The sequence below is a fragment of the Peromyscus californicus genome, unplaced genomic scaffold, assembly GCF_007827085.1.
Source record: "Peromyscus californicus insignis strain IS unplaced genomic scaffold, ASM782708v3 Scaffold_11__1_contigs__length_118956290, whole genome shotgun sequence".
NCBI classification, from domain to species: Eukaryota; Metazoa; Chordata; class Mammalia; order Rodentia; family Cricetidae; genus Peromyscus; species Peromyscus californicus.
In genome coordinates, this window is record NW_026294402.1 from 66,869,207 (window position 1) to 66,890,602 (window position 21,396).

General features: G+C 38.0%; 1 protein-coding gene across 5 annotated transcripts in view; it reads right to left on the reverse strand.

The window, feature by feature from the left end:
* The window catches only part of Tcf12 (transcription factor 12), a 282,155-nt gene that overhangs the window by 124,131 nt on the left and 136,628 nt on the right, over positions 1-21,396 (reverse strand). The window lies entirely within an intron of this gene.

The following is a 21,396-nucleotide window of genomic DNA, read 5'->3' on the forward strand; positions in this document are numbered from 1 at the left end:
ATCGGGGTAATAGAAGTCTACCATTTTGAAGATCTTTCTATTTGTCTCTGCGAGACCTGGGTTTTTGTTTGTTTGGATTTTGAGACAGGGTCTCATTTTATAACCCAAGCTGTCCCAAAACTTACTACTTACTAGTCCAGACTGGCCTCAAACTCATGGCAATTCTGCTGCTTTGACCCCCTGAACTCTGAGATTATAGGTATAAGCCACCACATCTCAATCACTGTCCCATAGCTGTTCCTTTTCATTTCTTATTTTTCTTTGTGTTATAGTGTAGATAATTCTCACCAGCCTATATTCAGGTTTATACTATTGTAGCAACTGCATTACCTACTGATGACCCTGATGGAATTATTCACTTCTGATGTCATGCTCCTTGTTTCCATCTGATTCTTCATTATTTCTATCTGCTAAAAAACATTCACTTATGCCGGGCGATGGTGGCGCACGCCTTTAATCCCAGCACTTAGGAGGCAGAGCTAGGTGGATCTCTGTTAGTTTGAGGCCAGCCTGGTCTACAGAGCGAGATCCAGGACAGGCACCACAGAAAGCTACACGGAGAAACCTTGTCTTGAGAAAACCAAAAAAAAAAAACCAAAAGCAAAAAAACATTCACTTATAAATGCATGATGTCTATTTTTGCCACTAGATCCTTCAGTTACTTTAAAATCTTGGTCTAACAGTTCCAACATCAGGGTCACCAAGAGTCTTGTTCAATCTCTTGTCTTGCCTCCTGACAATGTTTGTTCTCTAGCTCATGTATTTGTCTTATAATTTTGATTGAATTCAAGATACTGCATGTAGAAAAGAAAGCCCGGTCCAAGAAATAGACAAACCTCTTCCTATACAAGGCATTAAATGTGGGCAGTGAGTTCTTATTCCATTCTCTTGTACTGCCAAGTGACATACTGCTCTTTCTTTATACTTTTTAGGCTTCTGGGGTACTTTGCTGTTTTCATTCAGCTCAATGTCCCACACATACTTGTCTTAGTTATATGTCCTGTCGTTGTGGCAGAATACCTGACATCAGAGGAAGCCAGCCATGGTGGTGTACACCTCTAATCCAGCACTCGGGATGCAGAGGCAGGAGGATTTCTGTGAGTTTGAGGCCAACCTGGTCTATGAGCTCTAGGACTCCAAAGGCTACAGAGGGAGCTCCTGTCTCAAAAAACACAAACAAAAGAACAACAAAAAACCTTAAGAGAAGAAGGGTTTAATTTTGCTCACAGTTTGAGAATACATACAGTCCATCACAGTGGGAAAGTCCTTGTGGCAGGAGTTCAAGGCAGCTAGTTTCAGTCAGAAGCAGGGAGGTACAAATACTTGTGTGCAACTTCTTCCTTTTTCTAAAATCCAGGACCCAAGCTGAGAATACTTTTAGTGTGGATCTGTCTATCAATATAACCTAATCAACATAACCTCTCCCTCTCAGGCATGCTTAGAGACTAAGTAATCCCTCAAAGGTACTCATGGAGGCTTGTTTGTTAGGAAGTCTAGACCCTATAAAAGTTGATAATCAGCACTAAATATCACAGTCCTCTAAACCCCTGCCTCTGGGCATTTTCCTTCCCTCTCTCTTCCTTCCTGTAGAAGCCAAGCCTTGTTTGTAACTGAACTGACTCTGGGTTTACTGAGATGAATGGGACCTGTGCTTGGTACCCAAGTAGGTTGGAGACGAGTTTCCTGTCTTCCTTAAACACTTGCCTCATGGTCAAGAGTCTTTGCTACTCAACAGTAGCTCAAGTCTTTCCCAATCACATTTATTTTAACTGAAATTAGAACTCCCTTGGACTACATAGAAAATGGCTCTGTGATTATTCCTTTCCTAACACAACTCTATGAAACTATGTACAAGGATCCATTATACCTTTATTATTATTATTATTATTATTATTATTATTATTATTATTTTATTATTATTTGGAGACAAAGTTTCCCTTTATAACAGCCCTGGCTGTCCTGGAACTCACTCTGCAGACCAGGATGCCCTCGAACTCACAGAGAACCACCCAGCTGACTGCACCTTTTTAATCTCATTGTTAAATTTGTCTTTTCTTTTTATTCCCAAACCAAACAATAATTTCTAGTAGCATTTCTTCATTTTTGGTAAAGCTTAAAAAAAAAACTGTTGTTACTTAAGATATTTGAGTGGGCAATTATAACAGATAAGCAACGTGATGTTAAAGGGCTGTTTGGGGATTATGAGCACTTGCTTAATAGAACATAGGTTCAGAATTCCCAACAGATCTTAATAACAGGAAGAAACACCTAGAGGGCAGATCGCAATTTCATTGGTTTTAAATAAATGCCATGTTTTTCAACTTTCTAACAGAAAGTAATGAGCTTAACGTAGTTATCCTGTTAATTCTGATCAGAGATGACTGCTTTCTTCCACTCTTGCTTCCTCAAATTTTTGGATCATACTCAGACAATATCTATTTTAGGAACTGCTCTGGAAGGCCCTATGTTTTATGCAAGGAACTGCTATTTTCCCAGATGAATAGAATATCCATTCTACAGATCCAAGTTTCCATGACAATAAAAACAAAACAGTCGTCAGCACCAACTTGGTATTTGATGGAAAATGCAGCTGCGGCTCAGAACAGTTCAGTCTTTATCCTGCTCCTCTCTGCAAGCACAGGCACTGTATTTCCCAGAGCAACCCAACTGCTTCTCCAGTGATGCCTACCCAAACCCAAAGAGAGTGTGAAAACTTCTTCTAATCTTAAAATTACCTGTCTTTTCCAAATTCATGTAAATATATGAAAAAGATTCAGCATTTTGCTATAGGAATGGTTGATTTGTAAACTAGGAAAGCTTATAGTGGGGGTTGAATATTGTAGATTTAGACAAACACTCAATATTTTAGCTTACATGATTATCAAGACGACAAAATTTGGGGAAAGAAGAACATTTACAGTGAGCAAAAAGCTAAGTAAAATTCATTCAAATTATGGGAGGACAGTGCCCCCTTGTGTCTTGGTACTTCTTCCTCAAATAAATTCTGTATGACTTAGGGCTCTAAAATTTACCTTAAAAAAATTTTTAATGTCATATAAATTAAGAGAACTTGATAATTAGGAGTAACTCTAAGTTAAAATACTAACTTACTAAATTTATTGTAAGTACAGTAGCTATTTAAATATGCGATTTTAACAAGAGTTCTCTATAATGTTAAGAAAATATTATGTAATAAATCTACAGATTCAGTAGTGAATTTTATTTAAATTTCACTTAATAGTAAGACACACTGACAAAGATTTAAGAATGAAAAGGGGAAACCTGTGACCATAAGCTACATTCTCCTTTGGTACTGGTTCCTCTGTAACTTCGTCACACTAGTTACATGTTATCCTCACTGCAACATATAGGCAACAAAAAGCTCCACACTTACTTATAGGGAGAACAGTTCATATTAAGTGGAGGATATCCATAATAACAAATAATTAAGTTACAAACAGTTTTAAAAATTACAGAAAGGTACTCTTATGTTCTAACTCTATTCAAAGTGTAACACTCAGACTAAAGCTTGTTAAGCTCCCAGAATTGCAGGTCTAACTCAGAAGTTCTGAATAAGAACTACATGTTTACAAGATCTGCAGGTGTTCTGTGATTATGAAAGCTGCAGAAGCAGTATTCTGAACTCAGTGACCTCAGGGTCCACACCAAACATCAGACAGGATAAGCCAAAGAGGGGTCTGACCAGTCACCTAAGCACATAAGTCACTACTGCTACTGCTATTACCATCACCCCCTCACCCCATCCCCAGGGCCTCACACATGCTAGTTAAGTACCCTACACAAACCTATACCCCAGGCTTCTTTTTACTATTTTAAGAAAGGGTGGTATTGAACTGTCCAGATCAACTCACTCTGCACCTCTGACAGTTTTTAAGCCTGTGGTCCTCCTGCCTCAGCTCTCTAAGCAGATGGACTTAATGGAGAATACTAACAGCTTTGGGAAGTATCACTGAACTGTCCTCTTGTTACAATGTAACCCCTACCTACCTATTCCAACTCTCTTCATCCTATTTCTGAAATAGGCACTAAAATTCTGCCATTTTGATAATCAAGACACTTTTTAAAATACAAAAAAATTATAAAGCCCACCCCTTTCAACGGCACAATTATGACATGTACATATCATATATTCAAGCCATATTTAATATATACATTGTTTCAATTGATACCACAGTTTCGCTAAACTCATTTCAAAAATAAAATTACTATGCCAGGTGTGGTGGCACAACCTCTTTAATTCCACCACTTGGGAGGCAGAGGCAGGCAGATCTCTATGTGTTTGAGGCTAGCCAGCCTGGTCTATTTAGCAAGTTTCAGGATACTGGGGATTACATAAAGAGAGCCTGTCTGGGGGCGGGGGAGGCAGTGGGCAGTAAAGACAAGAAAAAGAACTGAAAAGGAAGTGACTAAAAATCATTTAGGTCACTAAATGACCCATGGGCTGCAGAAGCTGAGCAGACTGCTAAGACTGGGGTCCTGATTCCTTGCACTGCACCCCACCACCTCCCAGTGCTCATTTCTGTAGTGGCACTCTTGGGGAACTGAGGCTAATTCATTGGAGAAACAACTAGAGAAAAAGCTAAGTACGGAGGAACAAGCTGGGATACACTTAGGGCAGCATGTTTCATATGGGACCCTTGGAAACTCTGCTTACACATCCACAGAAGACAGAAGGGGCTGCAGCTACTAGGGCAGGGAGGTTCCAAAGACAAACTCCACTTATTGCTGACTGGGTGAGCCATAAGAAAACACATCCTTTCTTCAGAGTACTTTTACTTTTTGCCCTGAATTGCAACACTCCTCTTTCTGGACTTAAGTCCACGTCTAGCATGTGTCACAGGTTGACCAGTTTTGACTATTTACTCCAATTACTCCCCACAGTGCAATTCACAGGGGCAGATGTACAAGCTCCTAACGACCAGCAAACTGCTTTTAGAACACACAAACCAGTTCACATGGCCACATGAAGTGCCAAACCTCCTTGTCAACCAAACAAGGAGAAATGGGTGCTATATGGTTAAAACATTAAACAAGTAGGCTGCAGGGCACTTAGCCACCAACCCCACAGTTCCCTAGAGTTGTCTTGAGTGTGAGCAGCAGGAAATATTAGATAGAAGGATTTATTGCGGAGAATATCGCGGAGATAAACAGATAGAAAATAAAGGATAGCCTCGAGAGGGCCTGGAACCTATTCCAATGGGCCGACTGTCTCTGCCCCAGGGTATTTATAGAAATGCCAAGGGATGGAGCAAAAGACTTCCCCCCAGCACAGCCAAGTGCAGACCATCTCAGACACCTGCACTCAGGCCCGGGGTCCTAATCATCCTCTCTATGCAAACCTGCTGGGTAAAGCTACGAAGACCCTGAAAACGGGCTCCCACAGTAGGCAGACTTTCAAATGGAAGAAATGATAGACTCAGAATGAAACAGACACAGGCTCTAAGCCCAACTCCACTGTGTGGTATCTGTCATCTCTAAACTTTGAATGTCGAAGAGTAAGGAAGTCTACCTCTGGTGATACTACAGTAATGTTCTTATTTTCTTTCAAACCATTTATATTTTGATTTTCAGTAAGATGTTTTATACCTAATGTAGAAAAGGCAATTTTAAAAACACACATAATATATCCTTTACAGATACAGCACATCATCATTACAAAGCAGACACCATGAACATAAATTCTGGTAAAAGGAGCATCTATGGTAAAGAGTTTTAGTTCTCTATGTTGTTGGTCACGTTATTTGTTTATAGAATAAGTAAATGGAGCAGTGAAACAAATACTAATGCACAGAGCACATGCTAAGCCCTCTTTTTTTCAAATAAATATATATTAAAAAATAACGTAGAACTGTATCATTATCTGCAAGAAAGCTCAGGAACACCAACAATGCTGGCCAGAAACTGAGTCTATTTGCACTAAATACCATCCACTTCCCCCTGTAGTTTACACTTAGATGTTTACATACCCCAAAGACAACCCTTAGGACATGCCTCATATCCCATCCCTTCCTTTTCACCAACAACTGCCACTACCTCAGTTTGAGTTGGTCCCAGGATATAAGCCACCACCTACTCTCTGACCATAACTATCCATTCAGACAATTCCACGTTCCAAGAGCAGCACCAGGACTGTAGTCAACTGTTCAGAAACTTAAGGATAACTTATGAGAGCGATCAAAGTGGACTGGGGCACAGCTGCAAAGCAGGTCATACTGGCCTAAGAATTGGTTTTTTACTGGGGAAGGATGTACACATGTAATTCTAGCACTTAGGAAGCTGAGGCAAGGATTCAGTGTTGGAAGCCAGCCTGGGTTATACAGCTAGAATCTGTCACAATCATTTTGTGTTGAAAGTATGAGTTCTTAAAATCCTTTATCTGTTTAAAAGCAGAATTTCTCAAAAAAAAAAAAAAATCTCCATAGGAAAAACCCTAATCCTGTAGACAGGATTCAGCACCACGAGCAGATAAACAGTTGCTTAAAAAGTCACCTGTTTCCGTAAGTGTTTTTCTTCCCTCTAGCAAGTCAGCTCTAGCCATGCCTTTGAATTACTGATCTCTGGATGCACACATGGTAGTGTGTTATACATTAGTAAACTTGTGCTTCTCCTGTTATCCTGTCTTTAGCCACGCTGTTTATAGGGCTCTAGCAGGAGAAGAGGAATTTTATTCCTTACATGGATACAACATTGATTTTTATTAATGTGTTATTTGATGGTGTCTGTGTGTACATGTGTATGGAGGCCGAAGTTGATATCAAGTATCTTCCTTTAACAGCTTCCAGAGATCCTCCTACCCCTACCCCCAAAATGCTAACATTACCTCCACCACATGCCACCACACCAAGCTCTTCTATGGGTTCTAGGGATCTGCACTCAAGACATCAAACATGATCTTAAACACTCATTCAAAGATTTCCACATTCAGATTCTAAATAATCCTTTTGATTGCTGTTTTAATTTTGGATAAAGTCCTAAACTCACAAAAAAGTTGCAATTAAAAGGAAGTTTTTCTTTTGGGACTATTTTTAAAGTCAGTTGTAGACAACTGTTCTACTGTCTACAAACACATTCAGTGTGTATGTGCTCATGCATAGTACACAGCAGACCAAAATGATCTAATTAACCTTTACACATTTACTGTTTTTAACCATCAATGTTGCTTGAGTAACTTTTTTTTTTCTTTTTCTTTTTCCTTTTTTTTTTTTGGATTTTTCGAGACAGGGTTTCTCCGTGTAGTTTTGGTGCCTATCCTGGATCTCACTCTGTAGACCAGGCTGGCCTCGAACTCACAGAGATCCGTCTGGCTGTGCCTCCCGAGTGCTGGGATTAAAGGTATGCACCACCGCTGCCAGGCCACTTGAATAACTCTTTAGGAAACAGTATGTTCTACATCACACATTGTCTTTAGCTCCCTTACATTTTCTTAACTGTTGGGTCCTTGCTGTCACAGGCCAAAGATTTCTCAATTTTGTCAGCGTATTTCAGGCTATGCATATTTGGAGGGATGTCACTGAAGTGATGTATGTGACTTGCTCCATTCATCCTATCAGGTGGCACAGGAATCTGAATTATCAGCAGTCATTAATCAAGATGGTATCTGTAGTGCTTCCCAACTGAAAACAATCTTGCCCAGCTATAACTTCTAAGTACTTCATGGGAAGGTAAGAATCTTGTTTTTCATAAAGGTTTGAATTTACATCAACATGACTTAGCTATTCTATACAAGGGATTATAACTCTATAGCTAACATTGCTTATTTTGCCTCTCAAAGTGCATCAGATTAGGTCAGTGGCTTCCCCAACCTTCTAACAAGCTGTCATCATTCTTTAGAAACATCTTACCTTACAGCAAAGGGTGTTCCTCATTCATTTTGTACTCTTCTGCCATAGCCCTAGAACCAGTCATTTCTGAGGAGTGCTTGTTCCTTTTGATGGTACGTAGTCAAAGTCTAAACACAATGAATGGTACTGGGGTTCTACTGCTCTGAGGATCCCTGAGCAGAGAGAGCAGGTGACACATGGTATATATACATACCTACATGCCACATTTATATCTGTATTTCTGTTTCTTACTATGTATTTTGAACTATGAATTCAAACTGATATCACCACCCAACACTGTAAGAGTGTTCTTCCATATTTATAATTTTCTTTTCCAAAGTAAAATACCCCACCATCTATCTGTAATATATTTTACTTACTTGATCAACTCCCTTGTAATATAACCAATTGTTAGTTGTTATACTCATTCTGAGGATCTCCAATCTTCACTTTCTAAGGGTGGAAATACAGGAGGACCACCATACCCTGCATTCATGTAGATTCTGGGATCTGAACCCTCATCCTAACATGCAAGCATCTTTAATGGCTAAACAATCTCTCCAACCTCTTTCTATCTTGAGAAAGTACAGCATTTTCTGGGATCACAGGAAAAAACAACAACAACAACAACAAAAAACTATGAGCAACCTAAACTTTGTATACCAGTTACTGAGACACTAAAGATGTTAGTGTCTAACTGACACTAAAAATAATGGGATGTGTCTACCAGTTAAGATTTCTTGGGAAGAGGGGAATGGTGACAGTTTAAGTACCTTAAATGTGTGTGTGTGTGCGCATGTGTGACCTACATTATCTAGGCAGAAATAGGAAAAGTCTAGGGGGAAAGACTTTTTTTAAAAAGCCTATCACAAAAACCATTCTAGCAGAGATAACCACAGGCTGGATAGTTCCCACCAGAGAGAAAAGCCATTTCTGAGCACAGCACAGACAGACACATTACATATAGGTACAGAGAAGAACAAAGAAGAAAATACTGGACTTGGAGTCAGAAGTCACAAAATACTGACTAAAATTACAATAGAGAATCACACAGAATGGAGAGTTATGATGTAAACTGTTCAGTCCCATGTAAATTCATTACCTCAGCCTCAGATGCCTCAACTGTAAAATGAAAACAAGTCCACATCACTGAACTGCATGAACTTAGTATATACAAGATAGAACCTAGTATTTGTCCTTAAAATATGACTAATATATGCTGTTATAGTTATGTATCACATTGAGATCGCAAGTCCAAAATTATGGGCACAGCTGTATTAAGCACTACATCGATGCATGCAAAACCTTACCCACATTGTTCCCTTTGGATTCCCAGTCCTTAGAATACTGCACGTGATCTATAAATATCTATTGAATAAAAGATTAAAATACCAGTTCATACCTTTAATTCCAGCATTCAGGAGGCAGAGGCAGGTGGATCTCTGTGAGTTCAAGGCCATCCTGGTCTACAGAGCCAGTTCCTGGACAGCCAGGGGTTCACAAAGTAACCCTGTCTGAAAAAACCAAAAAGGAAAAGGAAAGGAAGAAAGATTAAAATACCACAGGATTGCTAGGTAGTGAGCCTTTTAAAAAATGTTACTTCCAAGTTTTAGTATGGATTTTCATAATCTCTGGTGATCTCCTTTTTGGTTCATGTAAAATGTTTACCTGTTGATAAAGCTAACAATTTACCTCCAATCTAGCTGGCAAAACAAGGAAAGCAAGGCACAATGCGGGTAACATCAAAGAATAAGTTACCTGAAATGATGACAGTGCGTTCTATTCAGGGATGTCTTAAGAGTACCTATCACTGTTCAAAATTTGAAAGTAATTGGAAAAGCAAAAGCTGGTAGACAAATACTACATGTGACACTTCATAAAAGGCAGAAAAAATTGGGAAAGAGACAGGTTTGGAGAAAATGCTGCATGAGTAAAATAGACCAATCAAGAAGGTACAAAAGAGACTGAGCAGAATCCGAGTGCCAGGATTCAGAGACCACAACACTGTATCTGTTCAACATGTATCAGCTTAGAATCCACTGCATATGTTAGACACTGAGTACTTCCCAAACCCAAATTCTAGGGAGAAAATAATGAATAATGTTCTGTGTCAGAAACAATAAACACCACTGTATATATTAAAGAACTTAAAAAAAAAAAGCCTCATTAATTTGAACCAAACAATGTAACTATCAAGAAATTAGTAGGAAACAATCAAGACAGATAAAACTTTCTACATAAAATATTCAATATTAAATTGCTAATAAATTGTTTAAATGACTCATAACAGGTGAGAAAGCAGCACTGTATCTGTATAATGGGCTACCTTGAGAAGTTTTCAAATTTATACTCATGGACCATGCTTGTTCCCTAACCACCTTTGTTTCTTCCGGCTGAGTGGCAACAAGAAACGCTTACTTCTTACCATGCTGGAAGGTGGGAAGCTCAGGTTCTAGATATTGAAGACCTGCTGCTGTCTAGGAGGCCACTGTCAGGTTCAGGGATGAGTGTATCCTCACTAGACAGGAACAAGGAAGCTTCCTGGGGTCTATTTTATAAGGACCATGGACAGCCTTATGATCAGTTAATTTCCCGAAGGCTTCCACTTATAAATATCATCACACTGGGGATTAGGCTTCAGCATATGAATTTTTGGGAGACACATTCAGTCTATTACAATATTAAGTAAAAAAAATTACAGAATTTGAGTTTAAGAAAAAGTATGGAAAGTAGAAAGACTAGAAAAACATATACTAAGTAAATTAATTAACCCTTTGGATCCACTGATGCTCTTCTGTTCTCTCTGGACAATTACAAGTGATCTTCACAGCACACTCCAAGTTCATGGCTTAGAAGCTGTTTTCTTAAGGCCTGCACCTCCAGCTGAGGCACAGAAGAACATTTTATCAGCTCCCAAATCTGCTTTGCACGATTTGCACTAATTGTGTAATTACAAAACCACAGGAAACAAACAAAAGAAATATACATGTATAAGGAAAGGTAGCTATGTCTATGAAAACTAAGCTGAGTAGGCCAAGGACTCACACTCACAGTATCATCCAATGGCTGGACAAATGCCAACATCAAGTGAAAGGCTGTGATAAAAGCACACAACTGGTCCGCAAGGATTTAGGTTTTCCTGTGCATTTACAGACTATGTTTCCTGTTTAACCTATAGTTGTAATTTGCCACTGTGATTTTTAGATAGTACAAAAAGACATGGATTAATCAAGAAAGGTAATCTGGAACTCAAATTATCTCACACATTAAAGACAAGCCTTCATCCAATTTCCAAATACTGCTGGGCTGGAGAGATGGTCCAGCAGGTAAAGGTGTTTTTCTTCTACCCTAATGGCTTGAGTTCAATCTCTCGAACCCATGTGGTGAAAGGAAGAGAATCAATTCCAAAAGTTCCCCTCTGACCGCCCCCCCACAGCAGCACCTACACCGACACATACATACCATACACATTAAATAAGAAATACATAAGAAACTGTTGATTACAGTGTCCTTGCTTCAGTCATTTCTCCTGTCAGCACACACATGATACAAGGCTCCAAGCATTTTGAAGGATTAAATGTATTGTCGCTGTTACATAACCAACCTCAGAGTCCACTTCCTAAAAAACTACCTATTAAATAACTCCCTACTTTTCTTCTCTAACTCAGCCCTTATCCCCAAACACTGTACTTCCTACTTCTCTGGAGCTGAGCATCCTTACAAACAGAACTATATAGAATCTGTCTTGTAATATCTGGTTTACTTCAAGCATACTCGTTCAATTAGCACAAGGTCCTTCCACACTAAAGTAGATGCAAGGCACACAAACAATTCCTTGCATGAATATTTCACTTTATGTCTGTTTACCATCAGTGAATACTTGTTTAATCATTTGGATAATTGTGAATAGTTATTTTATTACAACCATGAAGAATGCCAAGAACTTCAGACTATGAAAGTTTATTCCTGGCCCTCTTTTTAACTCGGGTATAAAATACAACTGGTAAATAATATGGCAATTTTGTTCAACTTTTGGAGGGATGAACTGCTTTTAGTTAAATGACTGACTACTTGCTGTATTTCTTGGTTTCTACTACGCAGATGTCCCTAGGTCCTGGCTCCAGGACCAGGGAAACCAAAAGACTCAAGTATCTTATAAAACCCAGCACAGTATTTACAAAGAATCGACCCACACCAACCTATATTTAAATAATAATTTCTAGACTCCTTATATTACCAAATAATATGTAAGGGCTATATAAATGGTTATTATATTGTTTAACTGTAATTTTGTGTTGTTCCTTTTTTTCTGAGTATTTTCAAATGTACAGCTGATTGAATTCAAAGATGTAGGACCCGAAGCAATGTGCTGGGAATGTTCCTTCTGGCTGTGATGTGATGATGGGGAGTAAAGTGTGCAGTCTCCATTTGCCTTACTGTAATCTGCAGTCTCTGCAGCAAACATTACTAAGGTACTCAATGAAAACAAATTTATATAAAAGTACTTTTGGATGCCATCACTTGATTCTTGTCAGTGTGCCTCAGCAAAGTCTTTACCTATCTGTCCTCTGAATATTAGGACACGTGTATTTTCTCTATAAAGGTAGACAAAAACTGTAACCCACTATTTTCTTTTTAAGTTTTTTTTAAAGCAATTACACACATGAATAAAATATATTATGATCATTCTATCTAGCCTCTCTTCCTTCTCCCGCTCTTTTCTCATCTACCTCAGATTGCCTAGTCCTTTATCACAAGTCTGTAAATCAATTCTTTGACAGGAAGTCATTTCTAAAAGAAGCTGATGGATGCTCTTATCCTGCAACTGACTGCTGAGAATAGTTATGTAAAGTGTCAAAGCCTCTGATGCAAATGTAAATAGACACGGTTAACAGGGAGGCCCGAGTGCACAGCAGCAGACTCCCTGGAAATCCTGCTTGCAATGCCTTCCAAAGGCTTTTTTTAGGCAGAAAAGGTTAGAAAATTAAAGGCTCACTCCAAGTCAAGGAACCAAGTCTTGCTGGATTTGGTTTACAGAGCCAGATCTTACTGCAGAGAAACAATGTCATGATAACCACGAAGGGCAGTGCTCTTCAGATAATATTGGTCTCCCCCTTCTGCCATACATAGAGCAAAGTCCAATCATATGAAAATGTTTCACAACACTCTGATGCTAGTAAGTAAAAAGAAAACTGAAAAGTTGTAAATTCTCTTTCTCCATCTATGTTATCTTTGATAAATGCCTATAAGGGGGGGAGGGGGGACCAATGACCAAGGTCAGAGAATAAAAAGGGAAGAAAAATCAGAACAGGTGGTAGTCTCTTTAGGTCGGATCTTCCTCATCACAGGACAAACAGTGCCTCAGAATTACAAGCTTTTCCAATATAAAAGGAACCAAGAAAACTTTCACAGGATTTTGTACATTGTTTTTCAAAACAATATAACCCTTTTATACCTAAGTATCAAACTTTTGTTTTTCTCAGGTTTTTGAGACAAGGTTTCTCTGTGTTCTGGAACTCTCTGTAGACCAGGCTGGCCTTGCACTCACAGAGATCCACCTGCCTCTGCTTCCCAATTGGTGGAATTAAAGGTGTGTGCCACCATTACTGGCTAGTATCAAACTTTTACAACAGTAGGAAAAAAATATTATCTTATTATTCAGTCATACAGTCTTTGTAAATTACAGTATTTAAAAAATATGGGCCAGTAAGATGTTTCAGTGGATAAGAGCACTTGCTGTGAAAGAATAATGACCCAAGTTTGGTACCTGGAACCCATGGAAAGGAAGAAGGAGAGAACTGACACCATGAAATTACTCTCCAGCCTCTTTACAGGTACTATGGTCTATGTATGTGCGTAAACATACTAAAAAACATATACACACACAGACACACAGACACATACACACACATGGCTAAAAATGTAAAACAAGAAAAATACAAAGACTAATTTGTTGATGAGGATATGGTAGGACTTCAAGTTCTATAAAACTGAAATGAATGTAAAGTCATGTCTGAAAATGTTACTGTTTCTTTGAAGGCCAGTTCTCTATTTCATTGTTATATATCAGTGAGGTACTACACAGGAAATCATGATTGATTTATACTTTGAATCCAAAAAAATATGTGAGGAAATGCTTATAGGTACGCCCTAAATTATGTCCTAAATTACATTCTATTGGGTCTCTGTGACTTCGTAAGAGACATAAAGAGAAAATGCTACCCAACAACAAGAAAGAGAAAAGGCAAGGTGTGGCTTTCCACACAGTTTACAGCCCAGTTTCCCACCAGGTCCCAGTGTCTATGGCATGGCCAAGATGGGTAAGAAACTTGGCCTCTGACTTCAGATCCCAGGAACTTATAGGAGAACTTTAAAAACAGCAGTGACTTGGGAGCTAAAGTTTAATAAGACAATGGAAGAAGATTAACTTATATCAAGAGGTTCTAATATAAGATCAGTAAGGCATGTAGACACATACCTGAAATCCCAGCACTTAAAAAACTAAGGCCAAAGGATTATGAGCACAGGTTCTGTCTTCAAAAACCAAGGTTGGGGCTCACTGATAGAATAGATTACTGGGTTAAAGCACAAAAATGCTATGTTCAACTTACAACCCTGAAAAAGAAAGCATACACACACATAGACATACATATCATCAAGATTTAATTTACATAGGAAGTGTAGAACCGCGCCTGGTTTAATGGATAATGTCAGTTCTACATTTTACCTAAAGTTTAAGTTTCTTAGCAGATGATCATACCATGAAGAATATGTTCTGCATTTCTTTCCCTGACCTAAACTCGATGTTAGCTATCAGCACTCCTAGTAGCCTAGTAACTAACACTTGGGCACATTTATTGTTTTCTGGAGTTGCTTTTGGCTTTCTTATTCTCATTAGATAAATTAAAGTGACTCTTACAGGGATACAGAAAAGAACCAAGGAGTCAACAGTTGGCAATTCTGTTCCATTACTGTTAACAAAACCAATAAACTTTGTTATGATTTGTAAAATACTGCAAAAAAAGAGAAACTTTAAAAATTTAAAAACCCACATCATCTTAGGAAGACTAAATTACTAAAGAACACCAGAAAAGATACTGATTCTCGTGTTCCCAGTCCTGAAATTCAACACGAGGGGAGGAACTTTAGACACTGTCATTAGCTTATGTAAACCTGACTTTAAAAATCCACACACTAAATACACGGAAATTATCTTCTTTCAAAGCATTTTAGAAAAAGATTACATAAAATTCAGGATTTTCTTTTTTAAAATCTTCCAATCTTTTTAATATTTTGCTTCTTTAAAAAAAAAAAAGCTCCTTTTTCCAATTACAGAGAGGAAATAAAAAGAAATGCAACTCTTTTATGTAAAGTAAATCCATCTGGATGTTTGCTCCATCCCATACTAGAAACTTGTGATCCCCAACCAGAATGAGTTATAGTAAAGCTGCAGGCAAAATTGTCTCCATACACCACAATCCATTATCCCTGTCAAGTTAATGTTCCATGTTGAGCCATATGGCACGGGTACACATTCAACAAAGGAAATTCCTTAAACTTGTTATAATCAGCACTTGCAGTCATCCAAAAAACTGACATAAACAGCTTTATTGTGTTTAGCACATTTCAGTTAATATCCATGACAAAAACAGGAAATAGTACAGGAAAAGGAGGAGGAATGTGGGGAGCAGTGTTATTTAAAAAAAAAAAAAATCACCACATGCGTGAACTAACTCTCTCTCTCTCTCTCTCTCTCTCTCTCTCTCTCTCTCCCTCCCTCCCTCCCCCCACCAAATTGTACATTTTATAATTAGTCTTTTGTCATTGTTGCTGTTGGCCTAAGCAAGTGATTTTCAATTACAGCAAGCACACCAACCTCTCCAGAGTGATCTACTGGGGCAGACTTAAGAGGAGAAAAATTTAATGATAGCAATTTTCCATGCTATGAGCAAACCTAAACCTTGAAATTTTAGTGGAATCTGATTCAGAGAAATCAGTTCTGGAAAAATAACAAAAAATTAAATTATCATATCTGTTTTCTTCTTATATTTGTTTCATAATTGCTAAAATGTAACTGAGCTTTATTTAAAAAAACAAACAAAATTTAAGTAAAGTATCTTTTATATGCAGTAAGTGCAGGTCACAGAATCAAGAGCTCCCAAAAGCCTTTGGTACCCGGCACAGCCCAGCAAATCAACTCTAGAAAGGTACAAGTAGAGCAGAACTTCATTTCAGCCCCCGCAGTGACAACAATAAAACGCTGAGAAAACACACTATCAAATACTGAACTCAGCATCAATTTCTGTTAATTACAGCCTTGTCAGCAACGTGATTATTCAAACAACTCATGCAAATGTTAATGAGGCCTTATTTGCATATTTATTTTTTCCTTTGTTGAAATGTCATTGATTATTACATTCTACTATGATGAATGTGGCTGATGATGTGCTCTGATATGTAATTAGTCATTAGGTGGAATGAATAGATCAATTATGAAAAAGGACTAAGATTAAGAAATATCAAACAAGACCGCCCAACGTAGCTATAGAATCTTTTTTTAAAAGAACCTAATAAATAATTTCTTGACATTTAAACTGCAACATCAGTAGCTTTCGATAAATAAAGCACTACTTTTGTGAGGTTAAATGAAGGCTTAAAAATACATCAGTACTTTGATAATCCAATTACGATCATAGAAACCATCTCTGGGAAAAAAAAACTGAAAGCCACCTCAAGGGGCATTGTCAGAAAAACAAGCAGCAGAGGAGACCTGAATCTGCTTTAAGCATGCACAAGAAATATAGAAATATACAAAGTATATCTTAATCTAGTGTGAGGAGGAGACAAAAATCCATTAAGAGAGAGAGGCATGGAACAGCCTACAGAGAGGGGCAAGAATCTGATGAAAAATTACTATTCATAAAACAAGGTTAGCAAAAACAAACTCCTTCACATTCTGACTTGTGCCCAGAGGAAAAGGATTATTTAGCTCCTGAAACAGTTTGCTATAACTATCCAGCCAGTTCTTGCTATTTGCAGTCAGAAGGAAAAAAAAAAAAAACAAAAAAAAAAACACATTACTGCAGACCAGATGGGAACATTCCACATGACCAAACCAATCAATCACCTCGGTGGGGCGCAGGTGCAACACAGCCGTGTAGCAACACACCATTTCACAGTCTATCGGGCACAAACACATGGCCACCAATCAATGGCACCCTGAGGACCTCCGAGGGGGCAGGCTCTCTGGAGTCTTACTGGTCCATGCCTGATGACTTCATAATCACACATCATTTCATTCACTAGAGGATACAAACTAGCATTCTAATAACCTTCTACTGAAAATGGTCATGTTGTGCATATTAATACAGTACTGTTTGGAATGAAGCAACTGACTTCACACGGCAGGCGAGGCGAGGCGTGCAGAGCTGAAGCAACCTGAAGCTAAAAACTTCTTCCTGTTTAAAGATGGTATTTTGTTCAGGGTAAGATCAACAGCAATGTGATTCACTCTGCAACATTAAACTCGTACACAAAACAACTGTTAAACAACAGTATGCTTGGAGAGATAAAGGACAAAGGAGAATGAAAATCAAAGAGTAGTTGGTAATTCTGTATGAGGAATAGAAAGGCTCTGCATCCTTCTAAAACAATCTAAACAATAAACTGCACACAAAAACAGGTGAGCAGGAAGCAAACACAAATGTATACTGAGGGGTTTTGCCGCCTATAGCTCTATTGCTTGAGGAGTGACTATATAGTTCATAATTACATAAGAAGATAGGTTAATTTTCAGCAAACACGGCTGTAATTCTACCAGCTCAGAGTTCCTTGGTCTGTTAGGTAGCGTGCATAGAGTGCCTGTTCCTTTTACTCAGAGAGTCTGCTGGCAGAGATATCTGGGATAACTAAGTATTCTGAATAACCTAATCATGGAAGAGCATATACAGATGATCTAATCAAAAAAGAAAAGCAAGAAAATACATGTTTCACCTTAAAATAGCAAACAATTCAGTTCAAATCATTGATGAATCAAGGCTAGGTATACCTGCTCTTAAACAGCAGATTTCTTTGATAATTCAGGGGGCAATTTAAAACTGTCCAGGTACTTAGAACCCATTATAAACATCCATTAGCCATGCCAGGGTTCATGTAGACATGTAGCAGAGTCTAAACTGACCTCTGACAACCATAGAAGTTGACTTGTGACTTTTATGCTAATACCCTGGGTATTCTGTCTCTTGTAAAGGCAGTTCATTAAAACAAACAAACAAACAAACAAAAAAACTAGCTTATTTTCCAGATTTGGATTCTAAACATACATGAATTTACTTTCTTATAGCTATGAATACCATATTTTGTCCACATTTAGGCTAATAGTGATAATACAGTCTGCAGACCAAAAGAAAAAAATGTATGCACACAATAAAATATATTTAACAGAAAGTCCTCAAGGGGGAAAGAGTCTGGTGATTAGCCAAAAGAAGACACAATGATGATGATTCCTCCACAAAGAGACAACTGGAAAAAGTATCTCACTGTTAGACTATTACCTACAATTTACTTTAAAAAGCACATCGAACTTCTCTCTAAATGGAGATATCAATTAGAAAAGAATGCAAAACTTCAGACAGATTACTTAAGATATTATATTAGGTCCTTAATTATTACAGGTGCTCCTGATTTTATATTTTGGCAAGCCCATTGTAGATAAAAAGCATTTCAATATCTAGTCTATTCAACATATTTTAGCTTGTCTTAAATCATTCACATTTCATTAGCCTATCATTGGACAAAATCACCTAGCACAAAGCCTATTTCCTAACAAAGATATAGCTCAGTATTATCTGTCAACAAAAAAATCCTGGCAACACATTACCCTTAGATTAATAATTGCTAGGGTAATGTGTTCACACCTTGCCACCTCTGCTCAGCTCCACCATGGTACTGTTAGTATATGCTACTAGCCTAGGAAAACACCAAATTCAAAACTCAAGAGTTTCTCTGAATATATACTGAAACTTTAAAAAGTCAAAAATCGCAAGTCAAACCATCTTAAGTTAAGGACAGCCTGTAATCGTGGAGCTTTTTTCATGCTAGATAAAGTCAGTGACTAGAAAGAAAATTAGGGTTTCTCCTAATTCATGGCCCTCTTCTGTGCCCTGACACAGCTCACACTAAAAGCACTGACTAGCTGTTTTCCAACTATTCAGGAGGTGACCAGCAACTAGATGTGCCAATTCCAAAATCTAGCAAGAAGCATACTGGTATGTGTTATGTGTTCGCCATTACCACAGATAGGTTGGCACTATGAATACATGCTTGGTAGTTCTTTCCATGAGGAGGTAAACAAACGCCATTCCTTAAACTTAACAGAAATATGAATAAGGGGCTGAGAGTTGAGCTCAATGGTAGGGCATGTGCTTAGTATGCACTGTGTTTAATACCCAACACCAAAAGGATTAAGTAAAAATATCTGAGTTTAAGTCACTTTGTTTCACAAATACAGTAACAATACCATGTGAAGTGATATATTACCATTCTCAAATATCAAGAAAATAATTTCTGAAATGATTTACACAGATATGCTTCAGCTACTGCAACAAAGCTACTGTAGATTACTATAATGATTTACCAGAGAAGGGAAAACAAAAGAAATAATGGTCACTGGCTTCATTCAAGCCAACAGGCATGATTCAACAGTGTTACAGCTACAGCCAGAGGGCATGTCCTGTTTAACCACTAAATACATTTTCCAAAATTGGTCTGTTAATGATGCTTTGGAAAGTGAAGTACAAAACTGAAATTTCATTTGTTTAGCTGGCATAAATACAAAATACTATTCAAAGGCAACATAAAAAGGACACAACAGAAGAGCTTTTGAGTCAGGCAGACATACCTAGAAATGTGGCTAATCTCAAGCACTATATTTTTCAAAATCATTTACTATTAATTTAAAAAGAATTCTAGTTGAAAGTACCCAAATTAGAACACTTTCTAATGATCTTATCTTGACTTGCAAACATTACTGATATCAACTGTTGCTTTAAAAGATTAGTACTTCATACCAGTGCTTCAGAACTGATGGCTAACTTATGGTAGAAAAGAATTAAATACAGATATTGATTAATGTACTCAACTAATCCAACCAAAGAGCATTAGTTTCTCTTCTGTTTTAGAAAGATTTTTTTCCTTTCCTTTTCTACAGTTAGCTGTACAAAGCTTAAGAAAAAGTCATTTTGTACATGATTTAGAGATGCTGCTTCTCTAGACTCCACAAAAAGCCCAAAGGGTCAATAAAACATGTCAGCTGTTCTGTGCACCCTAAACTAGACCTTAAAGGAAGATAGTGTGACACTGATGCCATCATCTGGAGACCAGAGCTTCTCAACCATTTTAGCTGTGCAGCACTTGTGGTCATGGAAGACACGCATCCAAACTGAGTCTTTCCTCTGTTAATGGCACTTTATCCTAGAGAGGTGAGAAGGTATGAAGAAGACAGTCTTGTGTTTACTAAGGTACATACAGCACAGTCCAAGTCAATCCAAAGAAAGACCTTATAAAATTCAACTTTGAATTTAAGCCAGCTATGTTTGCTTTTGTAGAAAAGACATAAAAAAAAAAAGCTGCAAAACTAAGCTGATCTACTAACAGTGTTTCACAAAGAAGAGTTTCATCATGGGCAAGAAAGTGGGCTGTGGTGAGGAGAACATTGTTGAATCTACAAGCAATTTGAAAAATGTAGATCTGCAATTAGTATTCACAACTATTCAATGAACTCTGGTAAATTATGTGGCTGCTTCTTCTAAACTTCAGCCTTTTCTGCGAGATTTGAGATAGGATGGGAAAGAATTAACAAAAACTTTTTCTCCTAAGTGCTAGGCCTGCACTGAGCATCAGACATACCCTTTTATCACATCAACCTCAAGGAAACAGGCCAGAGTGCCATTTCCATTTAGAGAGTTAAAGCACTGGTCCCAAGCAGACATTTCTCCAATCTGACAAGGCACATAGTCAGCAAGCAAATGAACTGTTGCCCAACATCATTAGTCATTAAGCAAATGCACATCAAGATTTCAGTGAGGTCTTCACACTTACTAGGATGTCTAAAATTAAAGACAAAGTTGGGTAAAAAATATCAAGAACTGAACCTCGTTTGGAAAACTCTGGCAGTTCTTCAACTGGTTCAATAGAGTTGTCCTAGGTACAGTCATAAGATACACTACAAGTCAACAACAAAAGGGATGTAAGTACCTGTCATAAAGGAATGTGGTATTCACGTGCTTATTAATGTGATGCTGGTGCAGCATATCTACTGAGCTGCCATGGTATAAAAGTACAACACACACCATTAGGGAAAGTCCATTATACGCAACAACAGTAACAGCTGTGTTACTTGTTCATGTACTTTTTACTATAATTTTGCTTTGAGGTTGGGGTTTCATTGTGCTGCTCTTATATCCCTGAGCTCAAAAGACTCTGAGCCTTTGCCTCCTAAGTGCTATGACCACATGTGTGGTACATGCCTCCACATTTGAGTAATTTCCTTAGACTT